The 6,138-nt window shown below is 52.9% G+C and overlaps 1 long non-coding RNA gene across 1 annotated transcript; it reads right to left on the bottom strand.

Annotated features, from left to right (window-relative positions):
- Nucleotides 1-2,965: 2,965 nt before the first annotated feature.
- Nucleotides 2,966-4,430, bottom strand: LOC105604618 (uncharacterized). The gene is made up of 2 exons (XR_003586869.3): nt 4,302-4,430; nt 2,966-3,551 (listed from the first exon to the last, which is right to left on the bottom strand). It is a non-coding gene; the product is annotated as an uncharacterized LOC105604618 (long non-coding RNA).
- Nucleotides 4,431-6,138: the final 1,708 nt, after the last annotated feature.

Below are 6,138 nucleotides of genomic sequence, written 5' to 3' on the forward strand. Positions count from 1 at the left end.
CCTTCTAGCACTTACCTCGCCCTTCCTGGCCTGGACCATCTCAGACCCCGGAGGGCTATGCAAGGGCCTCCATGCCCCAGGGCCTCACACCCCTGGGCCTCTTCAGCGTGGACATCCAGCCTCTGATCCAGAGATGAGGTGGAGACTCAGAGGCCTCCTCTTTCTGCCGCCTTTGGTCTCCAGCCCAGAACCCCTGGGAAGTGGATCCTGCCTGTCCCTGGCTCTCCCTCCAGAGCCAGTCCACAGGAGGCCTCAGCCCGCTCCTTTCTCCTGGACCCTCAGAAAGGCTGCCTCCTCCAGGGAGCCGCACAGGACTGACAGCCCCCCTGCACAGGGGCCCTAATGTTCATGGCAGCCCCAGGCTCTGCTGAGGAGGAGGTGGGCCTGCAGTCTGAGGGGGCACCCCAACAGCAGTGTATGGTGCCCCATTGTGTTTCCTCTGGGTGGTGTGGGGGCCGAGGTAGACTCTTGGGAGCCTGAGCACCCGCCTCCAGGTCTCTGTAGTGCTGGCCTGCTGTTGCCCTCCTTCAACCAGAAGTCGGGGTTCCCCGAGAAAAGGTGTCAGCCTGGAGAAAGAAATGGCAACCCACTCCAGTGTTCTTGCCTGGAGAAATCCATGGACAGAGGAGCCTGGCGGGCGACAGTCCATGGGGTCATGACTGAGCGACTGACACCTTCAAGACGCTTCAGCCCACGTGCTCCTCATCATTTGGAAACTGCCTTTGAGCAAAGCGAAATGGATTTTTTTTTTTAAGGCAGAGTTTAGAGGACTTCTGTTTTCAAGCAACATTTTCCAAATTTAATCTGTTATCTGTTGACTCCCTCTTGGGAAAAGTGAGTTACGTGGCATCTTCCTTGCCCAGCTCTCCATTCTGCTGTTATTTTTACAGCGAGGTTGTCTGTAACATTTACGTTCTGTACCCATAACTTGGAAAGTTCTTTTGTCTGGATTCTATATTTAAATAGATTCCCATCCCCCACCCTGGTTCTCCTTTCCTGAGGTCTGAGTCATCCCCATGGTGGGCTGGTTCTGAGGGTGCTGGGGGGCTGCGGGAGACCGTTCGATGGTGGAGCAGGCCTGGAGAAGAGGTGGTGGGGAGAGGAGCTGACCCCTGCCCCTCAGCCTGGTCTCCAGGCAGTCCTGGCCTGGACAGGGTCCCAGCGGGCATCCACTCCCTTGAACTGTGCTGTGGCACAATTGACCCCTTCTGCAACTGCCAGGCAAGGCTGGGAGTGGCACTCAGGGCCCCAGTGAAGGGGCCTGGTTGACTCACTGGTCTCTGGAGGCTGCGTGGGGGAGCAGCAAGGGGGTACCTCCCTCCGGGGGCCCAAGTCGCCCTGCCTGGAAGGTGGTCAGGACTGCGGGGCAGGAAGCCATTGCCGAGCCAGGATGGGAACCCACACGCTGGATGTGGAGGTTTTCTTATTTTTTAAATTTTGAAACATTTGGAAACTCCCATAGAAGTTGTACAAGCATGCAGGAAGCACCACCTAGATTCACCTGCCCTCTCCCTCCTGCTGCTTTCTTCCCCCTTGACTTCTTTCTTTAACACACCCAGACCAACATTGTATATTTTACTCTGTCTTACATTCATTTTAATTCATATTTATTTGGCTGCAGCAGGTCTTGGTTGGGGCACACGGGATCTTCTGTGCCCCATGTAGGATCATTAGCTGTGGCACATGGGATCTAGTTCCCTGACCAAGGATCGAACCCAGGCCGGCTGCATTGGATGTGCAGAGTCTTAACTGCTGGACCACCAGGAAGTCCCACCTTTGGAGAACCTTAATGTCTTCCCAGAGCAGGATACACAGGACCCAGTGGTCAACAGATCACAGCCCAGGCTCCCAGAGCTAGACAGGAAGCACGGAACTTCCTGCGACAAGTCCATGAAAACTGGGGCTAAGGGCTGCCAGAGAAAAGGCCAACAGCTCCTCAGCGTATGACAGGGCCCTGGGGAAGCCCCGTGAAGGGAGCTGAAGGGTAAGGACGGCATGCTTCGGAGAGGCGAGACTTGGAGCCAGAGAGAAAAGGACAGGAGGGCCATGGGACAGGCAGGATGGACGGAGGCTAGTGGCCCAGAGCCCAGGGGCCTAGAGGCTACAGGTAAGTCCAGGTTCATGGAAGGTAGAGGGAGGTGGGGAAGGATTCTCCCAGAGGGGGAACCTAGTCAGTGTGGTTTTACAAAACTCACTGAACACCCAGGAGGAGAACGGATTCGAGGTGCGGTGGGGGCATCCAAAGTGGGAGCTGAGAGAACAGTCAGGAAGCCACCCCACAGACAACTCCCTACCCCCTACCCCAGGGTAGAGGAAAGGGAGGGAGAGGGGAGATGCTGGAAGGGGGCTGAAAAGGGCTCAGCGATGGCGGTCTCTTTCAGGGAACTGGGTTTGAGGGAGAGAGGACTGGCCTGCCCAGCCGGTAGCTCAGTGGTAAAGAATCTGCCTGCTAATGCAGGAGACACGGGTTTGAGCCCTGATCCAGGAAGATCCCACATGCCTCAGAGCAACTAAGCCCGTGGGGCACAACTACTGAGCCTGTGCTCTAGAGCTCGGGAGCCACAACTGTTGCCCCCATGATTTGCTATTACTGAAGGCGGAGGGCCCTAGAGCCGGTGCTCTGGAGCAAGTGAGTGAAGTGAATTCGCTCAGTCGTGTCCAATTCTTTGCCATTCCATGGACTGTAGTAGCCTACCAGGGTCCTCCATCCATGGGATTTTCCAGGCAAGAATACTGGAGTGGGTTGCCATTTCCTTCTCCATAAGATCTTCCCGACCCAGGGATTGAACCCAGGTCTCCCGCATTGTAGGCAGACGCTTTACTATCTGAGCCACCAGGGAAGTCCTGTCTGGAGCAAGAGAGGCCACCAAAAGTAGAGGCCCCAGGAAAGCAATGAAAAGTAGCCCCTGCCGGCTGCAACTAGAGAAAACCGCTCGCAGTCACAAAGACCCAGCACAGCCATAAATAAATAAACAACAAAATTTTTAAAAATACATAGGATGACAGTACACTTTCTTTTTAAAAATAACTTGCATTGGTCTTTCTTTCAAGCTAAAAACAATGTCATTCATGGTCATGAAATAAATAAGAAAATATTGATTAAGAAGAAATATTACAAATATCTCCAATAATTCCATCACCTAGAGATAGGTTTGTAATAAATATTTTTATATTCAGAAAATTGCGGTCATTCAGTTCTTTTTTTTCTTGCACGTTCCCTCTGACTTCCGGGATCTTAATTCCCTCCGGAGAGTCAAACCTGGGCAGCGGCAGTGACACACCGAGTCCTAACAACTGGACAGCCAGGGAATTCCCTATTTTTTCTTAATATATTATAAAGGTCTTTCCAGCATCCATTTTACAGCGTACCACAACGTCCTGCCACAGGTGATCATTCATCCAGCCAGTCCCGCTGGACGTATCCCGGTCGTGTCCAGGTCGGTAACGATCCTCTCAAAAGCCTTGGGTGAGATAGCGGCTCCGCGGGAGGTCACCGCTCCCAACATTTCCCCCCGGCGCTCAGGCATCCTCATCGACACCAGGCAACGCCACTGAAAAGAAAATATTGACAACGTCCCCACCACCACCACGCTTCATCCGCCGGCACACCCTCCGCGTGTTTTCTCCTGGGGGCTGCCACCGCTAGCCTGGAGGACCGGTCCAGAGATGCCCCCTCCCCCGCCCCGCGTGGCTGATGCTCCGGACGGACCAGAGGCGGCGCGCCCGGAAGCTGTCCGGCCCAACGGACCCAGGACGCCCACCCAGGCCCTTTGCAGCCGGGGCACCGGCTCCAAAGTGACTTCTGCTGGGGGCAGGGAGGATCCCTCAGTGGCGATCCGGCAGATCGCTGGCTATCCGAGATCCGTGCTCCCAGTCCTTCTCCGACAGACCTTCCGACCCAAGTCGCAGACCTTCCTCCTCGGTGTCTGATTTCCCCCAGCAGGTACCGCTTCCAAGACACCACGTGACCCACTGTTTATTAAGATCTATGGCTTCTCCCCCTACCCTCCTGCTCCGTAACTTAGGCTCAAGTAGGCGGGGGCAGCGGTTTTTTGTCTGTTTCCGCAGGGGAGGCGCTCCGGGCGGACAGCAAGGGGTGCGGGACGCGAAGCCCCGGCAAGGGGCGGAGATGAGGGGACCCCGAGCGCCGAGCCGGAGGTCCGGCGGAGCTTAGGCCCGAGAAGGAGGCGCAGGACAGAGAACACGGATGGGAAAGGGACAAGAGAAAGCGGGAAGGAGGGAATTCGACCGAGGGTGCGGAGAATGTGGGCAGGCTGGCCCCGCGCGACCTGGCCCCGCACCTGCCAGGAGCGCAGGGACACGGCGAGGCGCGGAGGAGCGAGGCGGAGGGAGGGGCGTCAGGCGACCGGCATTTTCTGGAGGAGCAGTGCCTTCTTTCTGTCCACGTGAGGACGCGCGGCCAGAAGTCTGGGGGCTCCGGCCGGACGAAGGCGGAGCCGGGTGGGGCGGAGGGAGGGCTGGAAGTGTCGCGGCGAGCAGAGGGCGCAGGCGCGGTGCGGGGGGGGGGGGGGGGGGGGGCAGCGGGGGCGTCGTTGCACCTGGGGCGGGTGAGAGGTAGGGCCGGCTTCAGCTCGGTGGATGCTGGACCACTCGGATCGCCACCGCCAAGTGTCCAGGAGAGCACTCCCAGGCTCCGCAGCTCCCCGCACCGGAGCAACCCCGGTCCCCACGGCACAGAGTGGTCAGAGAATAAGTGGGCAGTGACTGTGAGCTGTGAGTGGGGGCTGGACCGATGGACGATGGCCAGACTCATGGACGAGCATCGGATAGCTGGGCAGGGGCTGGAGCAGTTCGGAAAAAGATGCTTTCCCCTCACTAAATGCCAAAGGGATAGTTTTTCTCTGACGTTTTATTTGGACATTATTTCATGCAGAAAAATTGCAAGAAGTGTACAAAGAGTTCTCATATACTTTCACCCAGGTACTCCGAAACAGGAATGAAGCAGTCACAGCAGCAATAGTAAAATTTAGAAATGAGTGTCTAATAGGAAAATAACTAAATTAGGTAGCCAATCGTATGTAAATAGGCTTATAATATTGGGGAGCGTTATAATATACAGGTAGGTGGAAAAAGCAAGAATACTTGAAAATAATTGCCATGGAGTGTGTTTGCAATGATGTAAAGTTTAAAATAAAGATCTGTTTTCAAAAAGACTGACAAGAAAGATGACAACTGTAAACTTAAGGGGTCTAAAGCCATCCTGAGAAAGAATGAAGTTGGAGAATTCACTCTCTGATTTCAAAACTTACCACAAAGCAACAGTAATTGTGTCAGGGTGGTGCTGGCACAAGATAGACACAGATCATGAATAGAATTGAGAGTCCAGAAATAAATCCTCATATTTGCAGTTAATTGTTTTTCAACAGCAAAGCCAAAAGAATTACAAGGAGAAAAGAACAGTCTTTTCAACAAATGGTACAACTAGGATGTTCATACGAAAAAAAAAAAAAAAAAAATGAAATCACAGCCCTACTTTGCCTGTGCATACTTAGTCATTAAGTCATGTGCAACTCCTTGCAGTCCCATTGACTGTAGTCTGCCAGGCTCCTCTGTCCATGGGATTTTCCAGGCAAGAATACTGGAGTGGGTTGCCATTTCCTTCTCCAGGGAATCTTCCTGATCCCAGGATCGAACCTGAGTCTCCTGCATTGGCAGCCGGATTCTTCACCACTGAGCCACCTGGGAAGCCCTGTACTTTGCCCATACACAAAAGATAATTCAAATTGGGTTTAAGTCTCAAATGTAACAAGTAAACTACCAAACTTTTTAGAATACGTGGGAGTAAATCTTTGTGAACTTGGACTAGGCAATGATTTCTTAGATGTGCCATCAAAAGCACAAGCAAAAAAAAAAAAAGATAAACTGGACATCATCAAAATTAAGAACTTCTGTGCTTCAGAGGACCCTGTCTTAACTGGGGGCAATAAAATGAAAAGACAATCCACAGAATGGGGGAAACTTTTGCAAATCATATATCTGACAATGGACGTATATCTAGGATATATAAAGAATTTTTAGGCTTAATAATAAAATGACAACTCAACTTTGAAATGGGTAAAGGCTCTAAATAGACATTTCTCCAAAGAAAGTATGCAAATCGCAAATAAGTACCTGAGA

This window comes from Ovis aries, chromosome 24 (genome assembly GCF_016772045.2).
Source record: "Ovis aries strain OAR_USU_Benz2616 breed Rambouillet chromosome 24, ARS-UI_Ramb_v3.0, whole genome shotgun sequence".
Taxonomy (NCBI): Eukaryota; Metazoa; Chordata; class Mammalia; order Artiodactyla; family Bovidae; genus Ovis; species Ovis aries.